At 41.0% G+C, this 22,714-nt stretch overlaps 1 protein-coding gene across 6 annotated transcripts in view; it reads right to left on the bottom strand.

Moving 5' to 3' along the window:
- Positions 1 to 18,618, bottom strand: part of GRM3 (glutamate metabotropic receptor 3) — a 113,004-nt gene extending 94,386 nt beyond the window's left edge. For 3 of the 6 annotated variants that reach the window (XM_054063081.1, XM_054063110.1, XM_054063127.1), the window contains exon 1: positions 17,887 to 18,618. The gene's annotated coding sequence lies outside the window, so the exon portion shown is untranslated. Of the gene's footprint in view, positions 1 to 12,606; positions 12,666 to 17,094; positions 17,206 to 17,886 lie in introns of those variants that run through there. The other 3 variants (XM_054063092.1, XM_054063118.1, XM_054063101.1) reach the window with 2 other exon arrangements.
- Positions 18,619 to 22,714: the final 4,096 nt, after the last annotated feature.

The following is a 22,714-nucleotide window of genomic DNA, read 5'->3' as shown; positions in this document are numbered from 1 at the left end:
GTGGCTCAGAAGCATCTGAAGGATAGCATTAAGAAATGTGCCTGGGTTCTGCAGTGAAACAGGAGGATCAGGAGAACAGAGGAAGACCTTCAGGCATTAGAGCGTGGCTGATAGTCAGCAATGAGGACAACAGGCATGGAAAAGTCTGCAAATGTCTCTGGCCATCAGACAGTTTAAAGGTCCTTTCCTCCCTTTAGGCAGAAGAGACATGGCCCTGGCATCAAGTGGAGGCTAAGCCTGGGACAGAAAAACACTGTACTGAATTTCCTCCATGAAGGACGAACTGAGCTTCAGCCATGGCTACTGCTTAATTCAAAGGTTTTGAACTGATTTGTTTTCTTCTCAATAATTAAATTAGGAAGCACAATGACTCTTAAACCATCTGAGTCAGTCTAGGACGTTTTGTTGATCTTAGCAGCACATTACACCGATAGAGAAATAATTATCAGGGAAAAATGGACATTTCTGCTATTCTCAATACCTTTTTCATCAACTCCTTTTCACCAGCAATAGCTCTTTCCTTTATTCACCCTCTATTTACTTTTCAAATCAGTATTATTTCCTTCACCAAACACTGAGTCCTTTACTCGAATAAATTCTAAATATTTTCTTTAATGAGCATGAGAGACAACAATGAATCACCTCCTTTAGTGGGAGGTGTCCCTGCCCATGGCAGGTGGGCTGGAGCTGGATGATCTCTAAGGTCCCTTCCAACTCAAAACATTCTATGATTCTGTGATGCTATGATTAGTTGGAACCATCATGCAACAAAAACTTGGTGCCACTTGAAAAAACAATGCCTAGGCTGAAGTTTGTTGTCTCACATAGGACCAAAAGATTATTTGGAGCTACAACTTAGAAAGCGAACATTACACTGCTGATGAATGAGATTGTGCCAAAAAGAAATGCTTCCTTTTGCAACACACCACGCTAATTGCACAGTCTAAAACACGTCTTGGTTTCTGTTTTTTCTGCTAAACTCCATAGAAGGATGTCCTTGTAATAAGTGACAAATTTAAAAATTAGCAATCTTAGGACTTTTTTTTGTTCCACAAGCATTACTGTGAGTCTTTGCAGTGGCAATAAATGTTTCATGGCTTGATGACTAGTTCATGAGGTTAGAAGCTGTCTCAGACTGAGAAGAGGGCCACTTTCAGAAGACTAGAGAAATCATAGAAAGAATGGCCCAAGACTCTCAGTTTTCGAGATCACATCAGCAGTCTCATATTCATCACAGATGTGACCAGACCATATTGCACGCCAAGCTGCCACAAGTTCAGGAGTTGAGAAATTAATTGGGATGAAAGGAGAAATTTGGTGGCAGTCATTAGCTAAAGCAGGAATGAACTCAGCTGCGAAAGTAAATGTTTAGACTAGATACTAAGTAAAATGTTCTGATCATAAAGGTAATGTGGCACTGGGACAACCTGCCTGGGAAAGCTGTGGAGTCTCTACCATCAGAAGTTTTCAAGAAAAAAATAATCAAACTTTTTCTCAGAAATGACATAATAATCCTGACTGCTTTGGGGCATGAGAAGACCAAATGACCTAATTCCTCTTCCAGCCTTACATATGTTGCTGAAATTCCCATATTTCTTACATTTACAAGTTGCTTCTGTCCTTGGATCTTTTAACAGTGCTGTTACACCGACTTACACTTGTTGGGGGACTGGAATAACATTTTCATGACTCATGTCCTCATACCATGAAGTCACAGCAGCTTCCTACTGGTGACAACCGAGATCATTGTCGGAATATCTAGTCTCAATTAGACAGGCTGTGAGCATGTCTGAAGGTAATATTTTATTGCAATGCAAGGATTTTACTGCAAAGTCCTCTCTACTGCTTGAGTAAGCACATGGGAAGCAAGCAGGCTGATATTTGAAAACCTGAAACTGCAGATCTTATTGATTTCTTGAAGCTGTTAAATGATTGAAATGCAGTACACCTGACAAATTGAACAGCATTGCCTGTTGGTGTAATGTGGAGTAGCTCCCCTGACTTTCTCACTAATTTATCACAGTCTAGGATCTGATCCACTGAATCCCGCTTTAATTTTTTATGTATTTGTGAACTATTTATAATGTATGATAAATCAAAATCTTTTTACTGTTCACCTGATTTAGAATTGATAAAAGGAATATTTCAGTATTCTTCAGGGTCAATGCACAGTGGCCTTGAATGATGAAAGACACAGTAGTTTTTGAATGGAAGAAAAATTTCAGGGTAGAAAGGTAAGAGTATAATTTAGGCAAAATATCCTTTCTGTCAATGATATGAATAATACATGTTTTCACAAACTCACGACAAAACATAATGTCCTTTTAGAAGATGGCATATAATTCTTTATCTCTCTTTAAGAAAGATTTATTAATTTTGTAAAATCTTCTTTCTGAATTTCTTTGCATTTTGTATGAGTCATAAAACCTCCAAGGACTTATTTGAATTTCAATACTGCCTCACGCTTTTATTAAAATATACTCTAACCCTGCTTCAGTAATTAACATGAAGAGAGGGCCCTTATTTCTAACAACCGAAATCTCTGTTATTTCAGATTTTCCTGAAGTATAATTTTGATTAAATAATTGCTGAGTAACAGTATTAACATTTTGTCTATTATGAGGAACATATTGCAAATTTCCTACTCATGTTGCTGCAGTTTATGTTTTTGCCAATGTGTTTTATTAGTATTTCCTAAGGATGATGCCTTAAGTTAATAACATAAAATACTTACTTGTTTCATAATCATCACTGCAGTGCAGAAAGCGTTAGAGTTACAGTAGTTCTGCATTGACGACGTCAATAGATTTACTGCATTCATATCCTTATGCAAATATTCCAAAAACATACATTACTTTATAACCTTATGCAGTGCATTCCCTACACATGAGGGTATCAAAGCCTACGAACATGCAGAGCAGATGTTGAAGTTGACAGTGCAAGTTGTACTGTTCTTTCTTTTCTTGCTTCTCTGTTGTCCTAATATTAGAGCTCATTTAATGATTTAATGCTAGTTTCTGTAGCCTGATACATTTCTGCATAGTCCCTACGGTAAGAGGCAGGACTGCTAATGGTCTTTATATGACAGACTACTTTGCTATGTATATTAAAGCTGATACAGCATGCTGCTGCTTCTGGAGTAGAGCAGGAACTGAATAGGCACTCATAATGAGTTTGTGTGTGAATTAAGCAGAGAATTGCCATGGGTACTCTCCCTGCATACACACATGGTCTGTCTCTACATGGCAAAGCTTGCTTCTTTCTTGCAAGGCAACCTCTTTTTGTCCTGAAATTTGTTAATTCCCCAAGAGAAGCATGTTGTTATCTTGCTGTCTCTGCTTCGCCTCACAAAGGGAACAGTGGAAGCTCTGCTCTGCTGACAGATGTCAAGGTTGGCTCTGAGGGAGCTAGATTTTTGCGGTGTGGAGTGCTATGTTGTAAGATCTTGGAACATGACCCTTGAATGATCTTCATGTCACTTAGAGAAGAGGAGGGTTGGAAGGGACTCTGAAAGTTCTTGGTTTTCCTTTGCTATTACCCAAATCATGATCAACTTTACTCTCATCTAACTCATGTCTTCACCAGCTTGTTTTTAAAGATCTTTGGAGATAGGAACTTCTGAGACTCTCCAGCAGTTCATTCTGTAGCTTCACACTCTTTATCATTGAAAGCTTTTCCTGAGGGCTAGACTTCCGTGTGGCAATTTCAGCCTGTCACTTACCTGTGATAAAACCATTTTTTCACACAGGAAGACTTGTTGATATTCTCTAGTCTCTGTTTCAATGATTTGTATTTCTTCTTTCTCCTCTTCTAGAGAAGAGGAGGCCGAGGGGAGACCTTATTGCTCTCTACAACTACCTGAAAGGAGGTTGTGGAGAGGGGGGAGCTGGCCTCTTCTCCCAAGTGACAGGGGACAGGACAAGGGGGAATGGCCTGAAGCTCTGACAGGGGAGGTTCAGGCTGGACATCAGGAAAAAAATTTTCATGGAAAGGGTCATTGGGCACTGGAACAGGCTGCCCAGGGAGGTGGTTGAGTCACCTTCCCTGGAGGTGTTTAAGGGACGGGTGGATGAGGTGCTGAGGGGCATGGTTTAGGGGGCATTAGGAATGGTTGGACTAGATGATCCAGCGGGTCGTTTCCAACCTAGTGATTCTATGTTTCTATGATTCTTTAAAATGTAAAGTGCAAAAGTGGGCATCATACTACAAATCTGTTGTTATTAGTGTTCAGTAGAGAATAATGTTTACATTCCGTGTCTTGCAGAGAATATTCCGATTTATTAATTTCAGTAGGAGATTTCCTTTTTTCATAACAGTACAATACCATGTTGTTGAGTCATACATTGTTTCTAATCTTCCATAGCTTCAGATCCATTTCTGTTGAACTGCTACCTGGCTTGCTGCTCATCTTCCCATATTTGTGGTAATACATTGGTGAATGATTTTATGGTAAGTCTACTTTGCTCCAAGGTTTATTTTGGGAAACAGAATCTGGCACTACTAAAGTGTAGATGGTCTGAAAAACACATTGCTTTCTGGAACTTGGAAGATATGATAATTAAGTTAGCTATTGATAACTCTCAGTCCTCTACTTATATGGCAAAAAGAACCACAGAATCATAGAATCACCGGGTTGGAAAGGACCCACCGGATCATCGAGTCCAACCATTCCTAACACTCCCTTAAACCATCTCCCTAAGCACTTCATCAATCCATTCCTTAAACACCTCCAGGGAAGGTGACTCGACCACCTCCCTGGGCAGCTGTTCCAGTGCCTGATGACTCTTTCTGTGAAGAATTTTTTTCTGATAGCCAACCTGAACCTCCCCTGGCGGAGCTTCAGGCCATTCCCTCTTGTCCTGTCCCCTGTCACTTGGGAGAAGAGGCCAGCTCCCTCCTCTCCACAACCTCCTTTCAGGTAGTTGTAGAGCGTAATAAGGTCTCCCCTCAGCCTCCTTTTCTCCAGGCTAAACAACCCCAGCTCTCTCAGCCGCTCCTCGTAAGACTTGTTCTCCAGCCCCCTCACCAGCTTTGTTGCTCTTCTCTGGACACGCTCCAGAGTCTCAACATCTTTCTTGTGGTGAGGGGCCCAGAACTGAACACAGTACTCAAGGTGCGGTCTCACCAGTGCCGAGTACAGAGGGAGAATAACCTCCCTGGACCTGCTGGTCACACCGTTTCTGATACAAGCCAAGATACCATTGGCCTTCTTGGCCACCTGGGCACACTGCTGGCTCATGTTCAGTCAGCTGTCAACCAGCATCCCCAGGTCCTTCTCCTCCCTACAGCTCTCCAGCCCCTCTTCCCCCAGTCTGTAGCACTGCATAGGGTTGTTGTGCCCCAAGTGCAGGACCCGGCATTTGGCCTTGTTAAACCTCATGCCATTGGCCTCAGCCCAGCGGTCCAGCCTGTTCAGATCCCTTTGCAGAGCCTCCCTACCCTCCAGCAGATCCACACTTCCTCTCAGCTTAGTGTCATCCGCAAACTTGCTGAGGGTGCACTCAATGCCTTCATCCAGGTCATTGAAGATAGTTAATTGAACATCAAAATAATGTAAACATGAATACAAAATAGTAGTCAGTATTCAGCAATCAATTTTAGAACAATTCTTTTGGGTTGAGTACAATCAGGACCACTTTCATAGGACATTACACAGAACTATGCAGATTTTTGCAGAATAAGACATCTTAAACATGGAAAGTATCTGTAATCAATACAGATGGAGAGTGCATTCACATTAATCTCGTTGAAAGAGTTTAAGTTTTATTTTAGGGAAAGAGCAGTACAGAGAGTTCCAGTCACATCTTGAAGTCCTTATGTTACTGCTGTCATGTAAGTTTTTCTTGAGAAAGGACCATAGGATGCAAGACCTGATTTCCCAACTAATTCCTTTATTAATAAATAAATAGAGGTGAATTAATGCATGCAAAAAATTTTTGGCAGGAATAATAATGGAAACAAATAGAAAAAAATATTAAATGGATTAGCACACTAATCAGTCTTAGGTTGCCTAATGAACAATTAGCCTGGTGTTTAATCCCCTTCTATTCATTCATATTTGCAGCTCTTACTCTCTAAAGATAAACACAAATGATTCCAAATATGCTTTTGTTTTTGAAGCTACTTATATTAGTATTAAATTGTAATCATTGACATGGAAGCTGTGTTATAAATGGGAGTGGACAATAACGGGACTCAATTAAGCATCTATTACTTGGTGCTTTATAAAAAAGTGTTGCAAAGAACTTGCTGAGCTCTAAAATAAGAACGAGATGATTCCTGTTGGTTAAATATAGATGACTCTTTACATGGAAGCTGTTTCTAAGGCCTTAGAAACAGACTGTTAAACACCCAATAACTAGCATTACAATTCTAGGCTCTGTTGACCACGATCAGACAGCATATGTAAACGCTTACTTGTCATGATCTATATTCAAGACACAACACACTAGGTGAGTATTTGGGGCACTACTACTGGAGAGTAAAAGAATCAAGCTGTACCCCACTGGTTGCCTGGATGTGCCCCATCATGTCTTTGTATCCCAGACTGTAAAAAAGTTGTCTCTCACATCAGATGAACCTTGCCCTTCACTCAGTGCATCCAAGCAGTGTTTGTTTAGCAGTCTCAGTGTGACCAAGTTAGACAAAAGGTGGAGAAAAGGGACTACTCTCATGCATAATTGTGGCTTGTACTGCGGTGGAGTAGGGCCAGTTCAATATTCAGAGCAGCTGTTTACCTGTTCAGTGGAAACTCAAGGCTTGGAAGTTAATGGTCAGGAACTAATGAGATGGACAGGTGTGTTTTAATTTACTGAGATATATCAAAAAAATCATGTTGATTAGTTTGAATTCTAGAGGGGACATATTTTGTTGCAATGTTAAGGTGCTCCATGAATTAATGCAGATACTTGAGCGAATGGCTTTTACTTTTTTCTTCCTTTCTGAGACTTTCTTTCTTTTGGTAGTAATTGCTACCCTCATATGCATTAACCTAGTAGCAGCAAAGGGATCCCTATGGAGCCTTTGAGGCAGCTACCTGTGGCATCTGTTAGGACCCCTCTGATGTTACCTGTGGCCTAGCCAATTTGGGATATGTTCTAGTCTGACAGGGAAAAGTTTAAGTCCTAATAAAAGAAGAGAAATTAAACAGGAGAGGCAGAACATGTGTCTAGGGGGCATGAAGTTCTGGATTCTTGCCTAATGCCACATTCATCAGGCTTAATGTAGATGAGCTCTGTGTGGGTTTGCCAGCAGCAAAGTCGAACTTCTCATCCGAGACTTCCCGACACATTGCTCCGCAGTTATGAACCTGAATGCATGAGAAGCTTCTGCCTTTTTTTTTGTGGAAATACCCAAACAAATACTGATCCTGAGTTTGTATCCATCACTCACATCTGCAGTATTCATTGGTATGTTTTATGCTTGAGGTTGACTTAGAGGCTTCCCTTTTACACGTGGGGAGCATTTCTCTGACTTGTGGACAATCAGGCTGCTAGCTGACATTAATGATCACAATGCTCAGTTTATACTAAACACACCAAACGTGTCATGCTGAACATGGCATGTGCTAGACAACATAGCAGTTAAGCACCCCTTTGTTTAGTGATGACTGAGCCAACAGAAGCCATGGCCCATGTAGATTCTTCCAGCAAAGACAAACCAGCAGGTTGTTCAAACTGCATAAGAAATTTCTTCTGAACTGCGAATGTGACTATAAGGGCTGACAATTGGCTGCTTGGGTATGCAAGTATTTGCAAACTAGAAATGACCAGAAACAGTCCAGAATAATTGTAGAGAATTGGAAGGTGGACAAGGATATCAATATGGTTCTGCGGGGCTCCTGAGGTCTCTTTGGACAGGAGTGAGGCTTGGAGATGAGAGCAAAGCAATGGCACAAAGGATTTCTTTGAGGAAGGTATTCAAGACAAGTGAAGTCATGCCATTCATCAGCTATACTTATCTATTTAGGTATGAGTCCAAATGGGCAACCAGAGAGGGTTCCACGGAAAACAGCAAGAACAACAAGATTCTAAAAGAAGCACATGTCTAGAAGAAAAGCAGTTTTTTCCTTGAGTCAGGAGGAGAAGACTTAGGAGAACACTACATAAATGAGCGTTAAAAAAGCTAAAATCTAATCCCTTTGAAATATAAAGGGCTGGAATGGAAAGGAAAGTACTGAATTGCTTCTAATCTCTATAGCAGAGGACAAGAGTGCTTGGTTGCAAAAGCGGGATTTAGTTAAACTTTTAGAGTCCATAAGAACAGTGAAACACTGGCTTGTACTGCTGCAGGAGGCTGTGAAATTTCTGCTGTTGCAGATTTTAAGAGGATCATTCAACAAGTATTAGTTAATAAAGACTTGGAGAGGGTTTATGTCGTCTTTGGAAGGGGAAATGGATCAGATGAAGTCCTTACTAGTGTCATTATCTGTGGAACTATAAATACTGCGCTCAGGAAAATGGAACTTTGTGTACAGTCTTTGAAAATGAAGAGTCTTACATAAAAAAGGCTTCTTTCCATCAATTTCTACCCCAATGGATACTGTACCCTTTCAGGTTAAGTTCTAATTGGGACCTTGTGCCCTTGCCAGGAAATCAGAGGGACTGAGAAAGCCTATTATTCTCTGCAGCTGCTCACTGGACATTGATTTAAGGTATCTAGGTCTAAATTGAGCTAATTTTCTGCTTCCTTCCTTAAAACCGGTGAATGCAAAATAGACAGGGAGCTTGAAAAGAGCATGTGGATATTTGACTCCATCTTCTTACCTACTGGCCAAAATACCTTGATCAGTGACATTTTAGGGAGCAGGAACATCTCCCATTGATAAGCAAACAACAGGGAATTGCTGGATCCCACCACTCCCTGCTGCTACAACTGGATGTTTCAATTTACATTTCAGCTTCTGGCTAAGAAACCTGGGCTTCAACTCATTTCCCAGCTTCCAGGAGCTGTTGTTACTTCCAGACTAGGTTCTTCTTCCTTTCTTCATAGTGAGTAATGCCAGTAGGAATATGTTTATTTGAGCTTGATACTCAAGATATTAGCATAAGTATCTAAGCTTTGTCCTAGATATATGCTTCTGTGAAAAATATTGGGCAGATTGACTGTTATCACTAAGCAATCCATAGTTCTGAGAAGTCTCAAAAATGTCAGTGAAACAATAAAAAGAAATCAATCTTTCCCTGCTAGTTAGAGGGCTCTATTGTGGTTGGAGTGCTTGATATTTCCAGTAGTCTTTCAAATAGTCTCTGAAACTGTTAAAATAAAGACACCTTCCTTGCATTTTCCTTCTCTGCCTTTCACAAATGGTGGTTCTTTTAACCTCCTTCTCCCCTCTTTATTTGCTTAGAGGATCAAAGCTTTTTTTACGTATTTCTTTTTCCTTACAAACAGTTTCTGGAGTGTTAAAAAGCACCACCAGTATGCTGAGTTTACATTACAAACAAGTTAAAATTCCCAGTCTGCCAGAGCTTTTCTCCTAGGATACCAAGGAAAGCAAAGTTCAGCTAAACCGTACAATTAATCGGAGATCACTTCTGAATGAAGAAGAAAAGGTTGTTTTAAGCAAGGCTATTCTTTCTTTTTTTTTGGAGGGGATTTGAAGTCCACTTCAGAAAGCAAAATTATTATTCTCTGAAAGTTATCTCACCTTATTTGTATGCCTAGAGCTACCCGCTTAGGTCATCTTCCTTTTTCTCTCATAAAATCATCTTAATGAATTGACTGTGGGATTAGCCATATGTAAATACAATCTTATTGACAGCCACATTGACGAGTGAATGGATGAAAAAGGACATGGTTTGCATGTTGCTTTTGCTAGAACAGCAGTCATTTCTGTACTGCTTTCAAGTCCCTGAGGCATACACCTTATTTCTCAGTTATGAAGAACGTGGTCTTTTTCAAGGTAAACCTGTCCTGCAAGAATGGAGTAGTGGGCTGAAATAGACATTAGTGTTGATCTACCATTTCCTCACAGACAATTGCTACCCTTTTCTTAACCTTTGATGGCAAAGCCTAGCCTGATAACTCAATCTAGTGCATCAGCCCCGTGTAGAATGGGCTTACACCTTTGTAAGAAATGTAATTTTTAAGAAAATACGTTGTCTTTTGATTGCATTGTCTGTGATTGCCAGGGTTCTTCTAAAGCCCTGATGGTTGCAAAGAAGAAAGTGAGCAAACACAATTAAGAGAGCCCAAGGGAATACACTGAAAATGGTTGCAAGCTAGATTTACAGATGTACTTTAGCGTGTTTTTTTCTACTAAAATGTCATTCTGTGGTGGCATTTTTTGGGCAAGTATTTAAAAGTGAGGAAAAGCAGACCCCTACTATTGTCTATGCAAATAATGCATCATACAGACCAGCACTGTAAGGTATCCTTTTCTCAAAATTTTGCTAAAGTTTAATCCAATTCTACCACATTTTTTTTTCATTTTTTATAAAGAAAAAATTAAATACTGGCAAAATATACCTGTTAGCAGGTAAAATCAAGTTCTTTCACCTGTTGTATACTGAAGAATCTGGAATCTTTAACAATGGAACCAGGCTAGGTGTCAGTTGATATACAGTGAAGATGTCTTTTTGACTAACTGAACATTAGTAAAAATACCATTAAAAATCTATGATAAAAAGCCAGAATATATCTATGGGCATATTTTCAACTAGTGACATATAACGCTGAAATAAATAAAAAAAAATTATAATGAGGCTTTCTGAAAACTCCCTTGTCATCGCAAAACCAATTATATTTTTGCATAAACCTCCAATTTTTATATGCCCCAAAGATAAGTTTTGACATATCTTAGCTGTCTGAGCTGACCCAAGCGATCAAACTGTTTTGACACCCCAGAATTAAACTCTATATATCTTATTGCACAATGTCTTTGTCTTTCCCCTTGCCTCCATCCTTCTGTCTGTTTATCTGTTTTTTTTTCACATCATGAAAATTACGCAGAAGTAAGGAAAAAAAAATCACAGTTTTGGTTCTGGAAAAATGTCCAAAATTTACTTATTTATTTTTATCAGACCTCTTTGGGTATGTGACTCCAACAGCAAGGCAGCTACTGTCTGCTAAGTATCACAAACGCGACATTTTCAGACACTGGCAGAACAATGTCTTCTCATGATTTCCTAATAATTTTTTCACAGGTTGCTGCAGCCACTGCGAATGGAATTAATAACAATAGAAATACATCATAGTTATAGAATGGTAAAGAAATTTCTAGGAAGTAAGTACCAGACGAAACAGACTGCTCAGCCAAAGATCTCCTATAAAACATACATGAAGAAATGTTCACTCAAGCACAACTGCAAGTTTCCCACCAGGAAGGCATGGCATACACAAGCTGGAGCTGTTATGGGATCTAAAAAGTTAACCTAATCAAAGCTATGTTTTATGAAAAAGACAACCATCCTGATACTGTGAGCTGTACATTAAAATGGTCAAGAATTGCAATGCGTACGCGACATCAGATAGCCAACGCCAGCAAGATAAAGAGTGGTGTAGGAGCATCTGGGAGAACAGACCAGTTTGCTATAGCGGTCCATTCCTCACTGGAAAGGAGGAATATATCTAGCCCACACGACACCTTTATTCACATAGCAAAGGACTAAGGCTGTCTGACAGCTCCTGAATGATCTCAGCCTTGCTGTTACAGGACAGTGGAGCAGGGAGCTACACCACTGATAAAACAATATTTAGGGATTTTTAGAGATGAAAAATTTTATTAATAAAGTTAGGGATAAACTTTACAAATTTAGAGATTAAACACTATTTTGTAAGATTTTCAAACCTTTTTTAAATGATGTCCTATCCTATACTTCATAGGTCAATATGATGGTCATTGGTTTTACCACGCAGTATTCAATTACTGTTGCAAACCACTGATGACCCGAAGTGCTAAATTTGTCACACAGACACACTAGTTTTGCTGAGAGATGCTTACGGAGTTGCACCATACAATTAGGCAGCCCCTTGTTGGCCACTTATCTCAGCCAACCTCTTTGCAGGGCTAATTCCAGAGAAGAGGCTCAGCACTGCCGAATCTCAGACTCAGTAAATTGCCTGCAGCATCCTCCTTCACAGATCGTCTGCCTAACAACATGTGCTTTTGAGAACTAGCAACCACAAACCGGAGGCTGAGGCTTTGCAGAGCCCTAGATTATTCAGTTATGCAGTTATGTTAACCTCTCCAGCCATAGCGCTTAGATAACATAAAAAAATGTCTCTGATTTGAGTGTGGACTTGTTACCAGAGATTTCCGTGAGAACAGAAGCTGCTGTGAGAGTTTTACTATATTTCTCAGCTGAGTGGGCACTCAGTTGCTACATCCTGCACAGATTTTTTTTTTTTTTCCTGTGTTTTCCACCAGCCTGTCGTCTTCTAGACAAAGTTATTTTACAGTTTTGGGGTTCCCTTCAGCTCCTTCCTAGCCTAGACCTTTCTTTATCCTCTATACCAGTGGGAAGTAATTCCTTGTACCACCCCCTCTGTTCCTCTTTCCTTTCCTTTTTTTGGCAGTCCCTGCTTTCAGCCTTTGAACATGCTTTCCCCCTGATTTCATGTCAGTCCCAGCCCTATCATTTTCCTTCCTTATTTTATTCTTACCTTTGTCCTCCGATCAAGCACCTCTTATTTGCTCAAGTGCAGTCCTGTTTCTTCTCAACTGCATATCTCCCCTTCTTAACACCCCTCCTCTTCTTAGCATCCCTCCTCTCAGATGTTATGTTCCTCAAGAGGTGCTCTAAGCTGACATAGTCATTCTTCTTCCTGTGAATACTTTCCTTTCAACACACTAACACGGTTTTGAACTATGAATTTTCTAACTCGGTGGTCACCCACTGAGCTTTTGACTTCATTCTCTCTTGCGTGCACTTTCTTGGTTTTCCTCCGTAATCTGAAAATGCCTCTATTGACTTCCTAAGTGACCACATCAACCTGTTTCTGTCTCCTTTGTTTTTATTGCACTGTGTCTGGATTTCACCTGAAGACCAGGCATGACTGCAAGTTTCCCCTCTCTCCATTTCCCAAGAATATGCTTAATTTGTCAATGTGTGCTCAATGTATGCTGACACCTGATAAGACTTCTTGGTCACCGTGAACTTTAAAATTCCCTTACATTCCACTTATTCACCTAGCTTCTTTATCTTTCTTGTTACTTAAAATTAGGATGGGGAAAAAAACAGCTCTATGACATTTTCTCTACTAGCTCACCCTTTCCTACATCTCTGAGGCCATTTCCTTCCTTAGTCAGTATGCCTGGATGAAATCCTCTGCCTGGCTAAATTTTGTAGTTACCACTTCCATAAAATCTGCAATATTTATGCTCTGCTAGTTGGGTCACAGGATAATTTCTAATCTCTTTAATGAGAGTGTTTTCTTCACCACCTTCACTCGCTTTACAATCTCTTCATCCCATAACTGACTTACCATTCCGTTTACTTTTTCCCCAGCTGAAATACTCATTTGATTATCTTTACTGCTATTTCTTTCCTTTCTTATCAAGCTTTCTTCTCTTTATTTTTCCATTTTATCTCCTACAAATCTATGTTATTCAACCTTTTCTTGTCTACACAACTTTTTTCTTCTCTATTCACTTTTCTAATGGAGAAATTCAGGCTCTCACAGCATCCCCAAAAGTCTCCTCTAAGTTCCCATTTCATCCATGAAATGTTCAACTTTTCCCTCTGTACACACCTTGCTTGATGCATATTTGATATGGTTTATAGATTTAGTCATCAACCTGTATCCCTTTGTGTGCACTGAGGAAGGGTCTTTCATGGTCAAGGTCATAAATATTATCAAGGTCAAGCTATTTGCTAGACTTTAAGGCACTCTGAAGGAAGGCTGCCTCAGTAATTGGGGTTAAGACCATGCCTTTATATGCAGGTAAATTGCATGTTAGAAGGTTTGGAAAAGCTGCTACAGTGCTGCTTATGTTTTTGAAACAACCTATTGATTTACATGAGGAGCACATAAGTTCCTATATAAGCAGTACAATTGCTAACTACATAAATGTTCCCATAATCTCGGCATAGCTATGAATAACAGCATGATAGTTCCAGCTATAATACCCTGTTCTACATTTGAGAGGGCCAATATGAGGTAAAAGCAATGTAGTTCTATGACCTTATTTATTTTTTGTGTTATTTGCTACAGCTCTAGTAAACTCTCTTCTTTTTGGCTTTAATATGTTTAGAGAGATTTACCCCCTATGAAAATTTGATACATTGCTTTGGAAAAACAGCTAGAAACAAGACAGTATTTCCTTGCAGTGTTTTTGAAAAAAATGAAAATCCCTGAAATAAAATGTTCAAAACCATCATAAAGGCATAGATAAGGCAGCAAATTCATTTAGATCACATACTGCATTCTTGGCTTACCTGGAAAAAAGAGCCAATTACCCTAAAAGTGTAATAGTTAAAACACTTCTAACAATGAGCCGTCTTTTTATTTCAGTGGAAACATCTAACAACTGCACTGAGGCTGTTCCCAGACATCCTTGTGCCAAGGAGGAATTCTTTTTTTTTTTTTTGTAATTTTACTCCTACTACTAAAATAAAATCATGATTTTCAAGCCAATCTGTATTTTCATAAAATGAAATGCATCCTCGATTTTTTTGCCAGTTTAGGGCTACATTATCACAATGAAAGTTTGCCTTAGTAAGTTCATAGCCAGGAACAGTCACAGACAGAGATTTAGGAAGATGGTACCAGCCAAAGACTATGCTCCTTCCCTGCCACCTCTGGAGCCCAAGTCCACCACTGCCATGCTCTGGACACTCTACACTTGGTGCAGTGGTTAATTATCCTTCTGGTCACTGCTTCTCTTTGGCTGCAGATACTCCTCCATTGCAAATGCAACCTACCCGGGGATTAGAGCACAACCTTAATATCCTAATGTGTATAGAGCAAGAAGACAGTCCTGTCTTTAGCTTTCTGACCTGGACTAAGTTCTCGATTAAGCTTTACATCAGCTATCGGTTTTAGATCAACAAGCAGATGAAAATTCAGTCAATATCACATGGTCTTCTTCACAAGAGCTTATGTAGCTTACTGCAGTTACACACATTCACATACAAGCAATAATGCTGTCTGATCCTGGAATGTGTTGAACACCTCTGTGTTGTTCTGTGTGATCCTGAGAGTGATAGTACACCTAGTGTTTTACCAGCCAGAAAAATGCATACTAACTGGCAGATAACCATATAACAACAAATTGGAAGAAACAAGGTACAGAAATCTTGATAAATATTTTATAAGGCTTTGGAAGCAGTTTTCAAAAATGGAAAAAGAGTGAAGTCCCTTCTGCAGGACACTATGGGCAAGTATGATAGCCTCATCGGGAGGATCTTGCACTCTATAAAATCTTGAGGCTGGATGCTGAAATCACGCTGTTAAACCAAACTCTTGGTAGGCGTACACTTCATGTGACCTTACCAAGTTCTTGTAGACCAATAGAGAATTTAACCCACCAGGTTTAAAGGAAAAATTGCAATGTGACTCCAGTGTGAGTGCCATTAGATCCAGGGTGTTCAGGTCTTATAGTATTCTATATGGCACTCTGAGATGTTCAGAGTAATTTGTGTTCTGTAGGACACTTCCACAGGAGTGTTGTGTTTGAAGAAAACATACAAATAGCTCTTTCTTTAATGCCAGTATATTTCCTTACAGTTTCTTCATTTCTAGATTCAGCTCCACTTATGTAATGCACACCACTGAACTGAATGATACTACTATTTGTGATGTATTTCTTTTCCTCTGGCTTTCCAATCAGATTTAGTACTTTGCTTCAACGTAATTTGATTAAGTATAAAAACATTAAGTGAATACAGAAAGATAGTTAACCCCCGTATCTTGCTTTAGGTTCACTCTTTTAATGATAAAATTAGAATCTTACTCCTAGACACAGTGTCAACATCTGCCTAAAAAACTTTATTTGTAGAAGCTATAAGTAGGTCATCAGCACAAGTAACCCAGACAAACATCAACAGTGATTAGAAAAGCATCTCAACTCTGGGACAAAAGTCCTGCTTTAATGCACTAGGTACCGATGCCATTTTCCTTGATTTCAAGCTACAGAACAGTAAAGAAATTGATGAATTTTCTATTTTGAAGCATGTTTTGTTTTATATGCAATGCAGGACTCCGGAAATATTTCACTCAGAGAGTGAACATTCCAAAAGTAAAAATTTTTTTACCCTAATTGTGCATAAAAGTAGCTTGATGTGCATTTTTTCCCAGCATAACTGAAGAAGTGACATTTTCTTATAATACTTATTTTTATCAACATAAGCAACAGCAAAAGAAGTCATGATGATTTAAATGCATTTGAAAAAAAAAGTGAAAAAAAGTTTTTTCTTAAAATATGTATCTGATCAGGTGGGTTCTGTGCTTTTCAAATTGTTTTCATGCATATTTAATCAGTGTGAGACATATGCAAGCTGAAATAGGTACCAGTCTGGGTCCCAGGCTGTTCTGTTTCACAGTCTTCCAACTGAGATTTTATTAAAGCTGAATTAATTATTTTAAAAATAAAATAAAATAATCTTCAGCAGGTGGCATAAACTGAGAAAAAAAGCCAAAGAACTCACAAGCTACTAGCAGATCCTTAGTTCAGTTCACTGCAGTATTGGTAAAATGCCTAGTTTTTCAAGAATTGCTTGGCATTTATGGAGATTGCTGTAGTACAGGGATGTATGTGTAAAATGATCCATGGAAAAACTACGATAACCTAGGGGGAAAAAGTCCCCATAATCCAACATACCCCTGAAATCCTACCTACACACTGGCATAGAGGTATACTTTCTCACACTCGCATGTGTATCTCAGCAGGTACAGGTGCCTGACACGGATGAAAGATACACGCCCAGATACCTCTAGGTCTACGCAGAGTTAGACAAACACTGTCTAGGAATAAAACCACTTTCTTATGAATCTCTATGTATAGTACACTTATATGCATCTAAGCAAACATAAGCATAGGTATACACACATACATTCCCAGAGACATAGGAACGTAGGCGAGGCACAAACATAGGTATAAACAACTCTAGAATCACACACATATGCCTATACAGCTGGATACATACTCACATGGACAGATTGACATACAGGTATACGTGAGGGAGAGTTTACATTGACTCTATCATCCCTGTTAGTTTCTCCTTTCTCCTCCAGTTTAGGATTGTGGAGTGAGCCAGGTCCCTGCAGGGGGAATAGCTCAGAAGGAGCAGAGCAATTCCAGCCTCTTTAAGGTTCCCCACCTCTCTCCCCCTCTCTCCCAGCATCAGATCCTGGGAGATGAGCTGGGTACCCAGAACGGCTCACCCAGCGGCTGGCTCGGCACTTTCCACCCCAGTTGGAGGAAGAGTACGGGACTGCAAGCTTAAGATCTCCTCCTTTCACCTCCAAACTCTGCCTCTGTGGGAGCAGGAACCTCTGGGCAACTTTGGACACGGCTGCTTTGCCCTGGGAGAGCCAGTCCCTTTCTTCCCTCGCCCCAGCTGCCGACTACGGGGCTCCCCCCGCATCCCACCTGCCCTCTGCAGGTTCCAAAGCTCTTGACATCCCCCCTTGGTCCTCCCCACCCCTGGGTTCTCCTGGATCCTGACTCCGGTCAGCAAACCTCCTTTCGAGCTCCGTCTCTAAACTTTTTCCCCGGTGACACAACCCGCAGTGCCCCGGGCAGGGAGGGAGGATGGGGGGTGCGGGTTGCAGAGACCCGGGATGCGAGGATCAAGGCTGCAGGCTGTGGGATATAAAGGACTGGGATGCGGGATGCAGGGATGCGGGGACAGGGATGCACGGATCCGACAAGCAGAATGTAGGGAGCGGGATGTGGGATGCAGGGACCGGGACGCGGGGTATCGGTGCTCAGATCCTTACCGTGCCAGGAAGGTGTGTCCCAGCGAGGGTCTCCGGCTGCTCCCGCGCATCGCGGGGCTCCCGATGTGCTCGTTAAACATCCACCGGGGAGTCTCACCCCCCAAACTCGTGCCGAGCCGCTTCCTTTGGGAACAGTCAAGCTTTCTCCCCCCCACCTTGGATCGGATCCCGATGGAAACTCATCAAGGCCTCCTAAGCGGACAGGGTTAAGGCTTGGAGGGAGAAGGAGAAGAGGGGAACAACGGGAAGGAGAAGACTGCGGTCACCAAGCGGTGATCCCCTTCCCTCTCCCTCCTCTCTGGAGCACCCTCTTCCCGTTCCTCTCAGCAACTTTGGCTCTCCTTGGCCAGGCAGCGCGTGGTACCGGCGCTGGGAATCGCGGTCCCTTTTCGCAGCCTGGCATCTTTCTAGATCTCCTCTCCTTCCCGGGCAAAGGGGATTGGTGCAAAGCTTTAAATCAGGAGGCGACCCAGAGTGGCAAAGCCCAGGCTGGGGAGCGGGCTGACACCCGCAGGCTGCCTCTCCCGGCGCCGGGGCTGCCCGAGCCTCCTGCCGTGTATTGGCTTTTCTAGTTGGAACTTTGCAGCTGGCTCTTGCCCTGGGCACGGCCGGGAGCGGGGCGGGCAGCCCTCGCCGCCGTCCCCATGCTGCGGGGCTGCGCCGCGCTCCTCGAGCCCGTTTAACCGGGCAGGAGCGCAGCCCGGTCCCGGGGGGAGGACACGGAGCTAGAGGGGGGGGGACAAGGGGACGCTGCTGTCGCCTGGCAACCCCGCATCCCTCCCCCAGGGCCCTGATTGGACAGGGACGCCCCTCCGAGGATGCTGCGCTCTGGCACTGCGACTTGTCGCATCCTCAAAAAGCGGGGAGAGGCTGGAGAGCCGAGACAGTTCAGGGTGTTGTATCACCGCCCTCCTGCTTTCTTTCTTCCAGCTGGCATGATAAATTTGCTTCTGCCCTGCATCTCCTAGCAAAAGAATGTATTTCTATATATATAGAGAGAGATGCAAAATACAGAAGTGTATTTATACAAAATATAGAAATATATTGATACAAAATACAGAAATGTATTTGTGCAAAATATAGAAATGTATTGATGCAAAATATAGAAATGTATTTATACAAAATATGGAAATATATTGACACAAAATATAGAAATGTATTTGTACAAAATATAGAAATATATTGATACAAAATATAGAAATGTATTTCTACAAAACACAGAAATGTATTTCTATAAAATATAGAAATGTATTTATATAAAATATAGAAAAGTATTTATATATAGACATATATAAGTAGACATATATATTCTATACAAGCTATCTGTATTATCTATATTCTTTATGTTATCACTAAATAAACTCTCCCATGTGGAAAGACAGAAGAAAAATAGTTACTGGGGAAACATCACACCAAAGTGCAGCAAAGGATGAGAAAGGAAAAAGAAAGCTACTTTTTGTGTTATGTATGACTGAAAACCACAGGTTTACATCACTGGGAGTGTTAACAGAAGGTTGCGGTCCTAAAGAGGGCATTAAATATTATGGGGTGAGTGAGCTGCAACAGTCGGTGAGGGTGGATGTGTTGACTTCAGAGAGGGTGAGTTTGAGCTGTGCTGCATGGGGCTCTGCTGGTACCACATGTGGCTTCATTGTTCATTCTCTGCTGTAGGAGACAGTGAGCAGCTGCTTCTTGCTGGTTGAGTGTAGTATGGAGACAGTGTCTGTAAAATCCCTATACCTTCCTTTCCATCACAGTTCTGGCTGAGACACTGTGATTTTCTCACCTCTAACTCTTCAGCAGGGAGAAAGCCATCATCTGCCTCTCCCTGAATGCTTTCCCTCACCTTTGGACTTGACTACAGTTCAGGTCCCCACTTGATTACTGTCAGTGCTCGGATGAAGCAAGGAGACACTGCAGTCAGGAGCTGCAATCCAGCAACACACATGGGGCCACTATTGTTTCAGCAGCCGTGGTTCTGGTAGGGAATTAAGCCAAAGTAAAATGAAATAAAGTAAAAAAAGAGGTTTCCGCTTTTTATATTTTATGTTACGTTATTTAACATCTACTTACTTTTGTTATGTTCCCATTATATTTGAGCTACTTGGTTAATTTTATAAGAGCTTTTTCTTGGAAGCCAAAGATATTTGCTAAGATGTGCATATTATACTGTTCCACTAAGGACTTCAAAGTTAAGCAGGGAGCAAAATGAAAGAGCCCAGGTCCTCTAGGTTTGCCCTTGCATTAAAATGCAAGTGAGACAATGCAGTAACATCAGGGTAAAATGGAATGAATAGGAAATCAGTCTTAAATCATAGTGCATTTTGACAAACAGGTCTGAAATTTTTTTTTTTTTTTTTTTTTGCAGGCTGATTGCTAGGAAACACCAGTGGAAGGAAGGATCAGATTCTGTAGTGCCTTGTACACAGAATTCACAGCTCAAAGTGAGTATGAAAGTAACTTTTTAGTTGGGTAAGATATAAAACCCACTGTGTATGAAATTGATCACCGCAGGCAGCAAGTGGAATTTAGCTGAGAAGTATTGTATGACTTTGAACAGGCCTCTTACAAGAAAGGAGGTGACCAGGTCATTCATGCTTTTGCTTCAAGAAGCATTTTTGGCACTGATAGATCACTCTTTTACCATGTCTGCTGCTATGTAATGTTTGATAATGGTCCCTAACACTGCTACTACTTGCATTTACACCTGATTTATGACTACTGAGAAGCAGGGACATAAACCTGACCAGCCGACCAAGCTTTAGGTGAAGGCGTAACGGTTTCAGTCCCGCTTTCTGCCAATGATCTTCCTCAGCTGGTTCTCCTAGCACAACACACTCCTGTTTTAACCATAAGAGCCCTTACCCAGTTACCCCAAGGCAGGATTCTGGAGACCTTATTTCAGTGTATGACTATGGCAGAAGCATCTTTATTTTCGTAGGGAAAACAACTATGCCTTAGTTTCCTTTTGAGATAGAACGTGCAATTTCCAGATCATGTACAGAAGCTGCAGCCGCATACTGGGCATATGTTTTCAGATAGATAGATGTTAAGACTTATGGATACGCACAGTGTTACAATACAGGGTAATCCAAAGGTCTTGTTGAAGGTTTGTGTTAAGCTGTATTTTTGTGTTTTTAGGCAAATTACTCTCTTGAGGCTAAATTGTGCACCTCACGCTATGCTTGATTGTAAGTATGTCCATGGCTAGACAGAGCAATCAGGCCAATTGAGTTCTGCCAGGGGACAGATTTAAGAAAACAATCAACAGCCCTCGATGTCTTTGACCTGGATCCAAAGAAGGAGTCTTATTATGAAATCTAGTTATTTATTTATTTTCCACCTCTGACACAAAGATGAAAAAGCAGCATTAAAAGTTTCTGAACTAGGAATATTTTGCCTTTGTGAATTATCTGTTGGTGAAAAGTAGTTATGGCTAGTTAAAAGATACTTTCCAAGTGAGTTTCCATATCACACCAAATTGAGCTCATAGAAAGCTTTGACGAACAGAAGAATTTGTTTTCATGAAGTTCATGAATGTAGTTAATTAACAGACTTTCCACCACAAGTAAACAGATGTGTATCTTTTTCTTACATGGAATTTTAACATGAGCTTTAAGATTGTACATGTGGGAACTTTCCAGTTGTACATTTGATAGCAAGATACTGTTCCAGAAAAATCACTTTGTAGGGCTCTCTAACTTGCTATAAGCAGCTGCTTTGAGAGACGCTCATGTTATTTGCAGACTAAAGCCCGAAGTGATGCTTTAGAAAAATTGCAAGTGTATACGTACAGCCACTGAGTGATCTATGGATGAGGCCAAGAGTACCTGAATAATTCATGAGACCTGTGATCTTTCCTCCTTTTCTGGGGACCTTACAGAAATGGACAGAGAATAGGGCCATGGATCAATGAGTTTTTTTCTAGCAAATTGTTCCCTGCCACCTGATTTCCAGCAGCTCTGCAACTGCTCCCCTTGAGTGTGACTGGACATAATCCCATTCTGTGGCTCTTGTCCTGAGCAAACAATTGTCATCATCACCACAGAACTAAGTCTGGCGTATCTCTGGTTTTGGGCACATATCAGCAACACCTAGAGATGGTATCCTGTTCTCCTTAGAGTCTGTCAATCTTAGGGTGCAAATCATCTGTTTGATAGAACAAGAGGGCTACTCTCACATTTTTTGGCAGCCACACGGGTCTAAATGTGTCTTCATGACACTATGGCCATGGTAGTCTCCATATTTGGAGACACAAAGGCAAAAAGATCATAACGGCTGATGCAATGATCTACAAAATCTCACACTGTCTAGCTCACCCCTATCTGCCTATTGTAGGTGACACTGACATATTCCAAAGGAATGGCCCAATGGCACAGGGCTTTCAGGGGGACATGTCCCCATCTGGTTATTCCTAGGGGAGATCCATGGCTATGAGAAATGTAACAGATGTCATTGCCATACTTAAGGGCCTCGAGTGCTAACAAGAAGTGGCAATCTAGTGAGTTTCTTCTGGCACTAGTATGCACTTTTCTTCTTGCTAAACAGCACTGATGATTTATTAACTTAATAATGAAACTCATAATCAACTAGGAACATCTTCTTTTCTTATTGTCAAGTAGTTTTGAAGAGATTTTAGGTCTGTGTCTATAACGTACAAAGTCGCCATGTACGCTACTACTGACAGTGCTCACCCTCTTATGGTTGGTTTATGTGGCATCCATTGGGACATCAGTGACCTTGTTATTTCCTGTCAGATGTCCAGTGATTGCTTCTTCAGGTGATTGAAGGGATATTGGCCTTTCAACAACATGGACAATATGCCATC

The sequence above is a fragment of the Cuculus canorus genome, chromosome 1 (assembly GCF_017976375.1).
Source record: "Cuculus canorus isolate bCucCan1 chromosome 1, bCucCan1.pri, whole genome shotgun sequence".
NCBI lineage: Eukaryota > Metazoa > Chordata > Aves > Cuculiformes > Cuculidae > Cuculus > Cuculus canorus.
This window is presented reverse-complemented; position numbering and strand designations above follow the sequence as displayed.